Here is a 6,293-nt window from a genome sequence, read left to right on the forward strand (position 1 = left end):
GTCTCAGAATGAAGGAGCACCAATTTAAGACCAAGGTGAGGAGGAATTTCTTCTCTCAGAGAGCTGAGTCCTTGTAACAGAGAGTTATGGGGGCAGAGACCTTGTGTATATTTAAGGCTGAGGTTGATAGAGTCTCTATCAGGCGGGAGTCAAAGGTTACAGGGAAAGGACAGGAAGGTGGACTTGAGGAATGTCAGCCATGATCCTGTTGAATGCAGGCTTGAGGGGCAAAACAGCCTACTCCTGTTCTTATTTCTTAATGTTGAATGGTCTTACCAGTGGGCTGTTTGGTAAAGTCACTGGTGGTGAAGAGAAGGAAACCCAGTTCTCCATCTTGATCGGGGGAGTACTCATGCCCTGACCATTGCTTTCAGAGACTATTGGTATCATTCTAGCATCCCTCTGTGCCTTTGGATGTCACGCTAAAGAGTCCTACTGGATGGTTCCAGGTTACCCAGTGTCATCCTGTTTGGTGTTTTCCCATAAACTGGCATGTGTGGAAGATTCTGCAGAACCTTACTTGATCCGTGTGGAGCTGTGGACACTGGCTGGTGTGGGCCTGGGTTTTGTGTACGCTGACATTTCAGCCAGCAGAATCCTGCGCACTAGCTTCAGCATGAGCTGGTCTGTGGAGCCGTCATTCAGTTTTTGGGCTGCTACCTCCTTGTGGGATTCTAGACACCTGAAAATCAGATAATCAGGCTAATGTTTGCAATGACATCTCAGCCTCCACTTCTGAACATGTCTGGCTATACACACACAGGAGAAAATACCATGCACTTTCTCATGTGGTAGTTTGATTTTTCTGATGCCTTTTCAGAGACCACTGGGGATCTGCTGACATTTGAACTCCCGCCTGGTCATTGAGGAACAGGATGGTGCTGTGCACAGGCAAACTGGGAACAATTTCCATAGCAACTAGACCAACACATATCACTCTCTAGATGTGTCCAGCGAAGGGAAGTAGATAATGTGCCCTTCTTCATCCTGTTTACCGGCATTTTGGCAATTACTGCACTCTCTAATGGGAAGACCAGACTGTTTCTCAGCAGTACAGTATGATCAGCCCTGTATTCTTTACTATCCCCATGGGATTTCTCACCTTCCCCTGAGGAAACGTGGCCATCCTTGTTTTAGTTTAAAATAAAATTCTGGTCACACTCATGGAGTTGTTTAACCTCATCCATATTTTCAGGAGTACCTTTACAAGGATTCATTGCTGCAGTCAGGACCAAGATCAGCTCCCATTTTCTGCTTCAATAAACCCCACTGGCTTTTCCTATAACATTTGGACAAGACATGCCTTACCTTTCACGAGTTAAAATACGCAGGCTTGTTGGCCTCAATTTGAATTGAATTGAATTTTTTGTCATGTGTACCAAGGCACAGTGAAAAGTTTGTTGTTTCCGTTAGGCGGGGAGACTAGGACCTGTGGGCACAGCCTTAAAATTAGAGGAGGGAAATTTAGAATGGAAATGAGGAGATATTTCTTTAGCCTGAGAGTGTTAGGCCTGTGGAATTCACTGCCACGGCGCACAGTGGAGGCTGGGACATTGGGTGTCTTCAAGGCAGAGATTGATAAATTCTTGATCTCGCAAGGAATTAAGGGCTACAGGGAGATTGTGGGTAAGTGGAATTGACACGCCCATCAGCCATGATTAAGTGGAGGAGTGGATTCGACGGGCTGAATGGCCTTGCTTCCACTCCTATGTCTTATGATCTCCTAATCTTTGTGAGCAATACAGGCAGATCACAGAGTTAAGTAGCATAGATAGTATATATTAGGTGAACAGAGGCAAAAACAAAAACAGAGGGACAGGTGAATGTTAAGAGTTTGTGAGTCCATTCAGTGTTCTAACAACAGTAGGGGAGAAACTGTTTCGAAACCGGCTGGTGCATGTGTTCAGGCTTCTGTACCTTCTCCCCGATGGTAGAGGTTGTAGAAAAGCATTGGTAGGGTGGGATGGATCTTTGAGAATGGTGGCAGCCTTTCCCTGACAGTGGGTCTGGTAGATAGATTCTATAGACGGGAGGTTGACCTTTGTGATTGTCCAGGCTGAGTTCACCACTCTCTGTAACCGTCTCCGATCTTGAATGTTACAGTTGCCATACCAGGTAGTGATACATCCAGACAGAATGCTCTCGATGGTACACTCACCATCTTGAACAAGGCTCCCAGAATTTCTGTTCCCCCACCCGCAGGTGCTCCTCTCCCTATCACTCTGCCCACCTTTATTCTGTCCCGTTGGTTACAGAAGACTAAGGGAAGGTCTCACAGATCAGCACATAATCATCGGCCAGCATTGCCTGGAGCCAGTCTTTCTCTGGTGCATTCAATGCATTTTTACTGGGAAGGGGGTTGAGTTTTTGAACTCCTCGAGGTGAATTATTTCAAGATGTTTTGCGTAAGTGACTTTTGCCTCAAGTGCCCCTACTCACTGGTCCAAAACAAACCGCTTAAACCTTTGAAATTCCTCATATGTCTGGTTAGGCAGTTTCCTGAGGGTGCAGAACTTTTAACAGTATGCTTATGGGACTAACTGGTATGCATTTTTAATGTCTCAGGATCAATTGCACTTCCCTGAGGCAAGAGGGATTAAACCCCAAGAGCTTTCCATGAAAGCTTACCCTTGCATAATGAAGTTCAAAATCACACAACACCAGGTTATAGTCCAACAGGTTTAATTGGAAGCACACTAGCCTTCAGAGTGTTGCTCCTTCATCAGGTGGTAGTGGAGGTCTCAATCCTAACACACAGAATTTATAGCAAAAATTTACAGTGTGAGTTTTGCTATAAATTCTGTGTTAGGATGGAGCCCTCTACTACCACCTGATGAAGGAGCAGCGCTCCGAAAGCTAGTGCTTCCAATTAAAGCTGTTGGACTATAACGTGGTGTTGTGTGATTTTTAACTTTGTACACCCCAGTCCAACACCGGCATCACCAAATCATAATGAAGTTCAATTTTGGATTGATTATTTTAACTGCTGTGTTAGCTGCTCCAAAGAGATAAAAAAAAAGGCTTCTACCTCTCGCTCATCAAACATAGAAATTAAATGGGCAATCTGAGTTGTCTTTACCCTTAGGTCTGAGCCATTGGTATCCTCAGAGTGTGCAGTAAGATTCCTGCCCCTCAGACAGAGTTGTCTCAATTAAAATGTTTCTGTTGCTTTTTCTTGATATTTTCTCTTTTTTCTTTCCTCTTTTCCCATTACCTGCACTTTCTTTCACCTTTCTTTCTTTTGTTTTGCATTTCCTCTGTTTTCTTCCTGTTCCTTCAGTTTTCCTTGTAACGCTAATGTCATCTGCTCCAATTTTAATCATTCTAACCTTACCCTATGCTTTTCACCATCCTCAGTTTCCACTAACAAATTATTTGCCATCCCCATTAAAACTACACATTTTCTGGCTTTCAGATGGGAATTTAATCCTTGGTGTCTCTGTAATTTAGAATTATAATTCCTACAGTATGGAAACAGGCCCTTTGTCCCAATAAGTCCACACTGACCCTCCGAAGAGTAGCCCACCCAGACCCATTCTCCTACCTAACACCTATATGTATCCATGACTAATGCACCTAACTTACACATCCCTGAGCACTATAGCATGGCCATTTCACATAACCTGCACATCTTTGGATTGTTAGAGGAAGCCAGAACACTCAGAGGAAACCCACGCAGACACGGGGAGAATGTGCAAACTCAACACAGTCACCCGAGGCTGGAATTGAACCCAGGTCGCTGGCGCTGTGAGGCAGCAGTGCTAACCACTGAGCGATTGTGCTGCTAGTAATCTTCTCACTGTTCAAGGGACTTTTAAATTGTCAAATGTAGCTTCCCCAAATTCTGTTGAGAACAGTGGCATTGAATGTGGGCTTTCCTACACTATGGGTAAAAAATGAGGTCTGCAGATGCTGGAGATCACAGTTGAAAATGCGTTGCTGGTTAAAGCACAGCAGGTCAGGCAGCATCCAAGGAATAGGAAATTCGACGTTTCGGGCATAAGCCCTTCATCAGGAATCTACACTATGGCAATGCAAATTCAAGGATGCCTTTTGCAGATTTTTTTGCAGCCACCCTAATTCTACCATTTCACCCATGGAACCAAATCATGAAGCCCCCAGTTTGCTGAGATATCTCAAATTGTTAAGATCCCGAGTAATGAGGAATGATTTGATTAGATTAGATTCCCTACAGTGTGGAAACAGGCCCTTTGACCCACACCAACCTCTGAAAAGTAGCCTACCCAGATCTATTTCCCTCTAACTAATGCACCTAACACTATGGGCAATTCAGCGTGGCCAATTCACCTGACCTGCACATCTTTGGACTGTGGGAGGAAACCCATGCAGACACGGGGAGAATGTGCAAACTCCACAGAGACAGTCGCCCAAGGCTGGAATTGAACCTGGGTCCCTGAACGCTGTGAGGCAGCAGGGCTAACCACTGAGCCACTGTGCCACCCCCTTTGGCTCATGTTCTTTATACACTTGCCCCCTCCATTGGAAGCAACAAGGTTAATTTGAAAAGGATCCTTTCCTTTTCCCCAGGCGAAATGAATTTATGTTTCAAAAGAAGCCAATTTAAACAGATTTTCTAGAGTTAACCAAAGGTTGTGCTTATTAGGTACTAAATGAGGGAAAGAACAATATTGTAACACAGATACATACAGATTGGGAATAAAAACACAAGATATACAGATCAGTCTCTGAGTCATTCATGAAGTATAAATAATAAGACTTTGCAGATGTTACATGGAGTTGTTTTGTTTTATTCATTCAGGGGGCGTAGGCTGAGTCAATATTTATAGCTGTCCCCAGTTGCATTTGAGAAGTCACAGTTGACTTTGTGAAAAGCATAGGGTAAGGTTAGGATGATTAAAATTGGAGCAGATGACATAAGAGTTACAAGGAAGATAGAAAGAACGGGAAGAAAACAGAGGAAATGCAAAACAAAAAGAGATGGTGAGCTGCCTTCTTGAACCATTGCAGTTCCAGGATTCTGACCCAGGGACAGTGAAAGAACAGGATTTCACCAGTTTCATCATTTCCCTTTCCCCCAACTTATCCCAGATCCAACCTTCCAGCTCAGCGCCATCCTCATGACCTGTCCTACCTGTCCAGCTTCCTTCACACCTCTCTGCTCTACCCTCCTCTTCGAACTATCGCCATTACCCCCACCTCCATTTACCTATCGCACTCTCAGCTACATTCCCCCCAGCCCTATCTCCCTCCCATTTATCTCTACACCCCCTCGGCCCCCAACTTCATTCCTGAAGAAGGGCTTTTGCCCAAAACGTTGATTCTCCTGCTCCTCGGACGCTGCCTGACCTGCTGTGCTTTTCCAACATGCCACTCTCGACAGTGAAGGAACAGCAATTTATTTCCAAGTCAGGATGATGAGTGGTTTGAAGGGGAGTTTGCAGCTAGTGGTATTCTCAAATATCTGCTGTCCTTGTCCTTCTAGCTGGAAATAATGAGGAGGAGCTGGTGTTGGACTGGGGTGTACAAAGTTAAAAATCGCACAACACTGGGTTATTGTCCAATCAGTTTATTTGGAAGCACTAGCTTTTGGAGCGCTGCTCCTTCACCTGCTAGGGCAAGATCAGAAGACACATACATAGACACACTATAAATTTTGTGTCTTATATTTCTGCCCCACTTGTTACCTGATAATGGAGCAGTACTTCTAAAAGCTAGTACTTCTAAATAAACCTGTTGGACTATAAGCTGGTGTTGTGTGACTTTTAACTAGATGGAAATTGTCATGGGTTTGGAAGGTGCTGTCTGCTGATCTTTGATGAATTTCTGCAGTGTATCTTCTAGATGGAACACACTGCTGTTACTTTGTCCTGGCTCTTTTTGATAGTGAGTCACTGCTAACACTCAGCGTTAGAAGGTTTTTAAAACTTTTCCTTATTTGCAGTGCAGGGGTTAATGGCTATATCCTAACCTGTGATCTTCCAGCACACGAGAACATTAACACAAACACATACGCACACATATCAGAGTATGCAGTTAGTATTTAACCTCATTTTTATATTTCTGAGCTAAGACACATGTCTGCAAGGAGATAGTTCCCTATTGAGAGCTGGTTAGGCAGGCAGCCTCTTGTTGTCACTTCCTTTTCATTCTTTCGATCTGAAGTTTCCCTCACTCCTTACTGGTATGCCATTCCACAGCTCCACTGCCACACAGTCATTCAAATTATATTCACAGTCACAATTTGGCTATCGTAGCCCGCTTTGAAAAAAATGCATATGGTAATTAAAAGTTTGATATGTCCATATGTAGTT

This window comes from Hemiscyllium ocellatum, chromosome 24 (assembly GCF_020745735.1).
Source record: "Hemiscyllium ocellatum isolate sHemOce1 chromosome 24, sHemOce1.pat.X.cur, whole genome shotgun sequence".
NCBI classification, from domain to species: Eukaryota; Metazoa; Chordata; class Chondrichthyes; order Orectolobiformes; family Hemiscylliidae; genus Hemiscyllium; species Hemiscyllium ocellatum.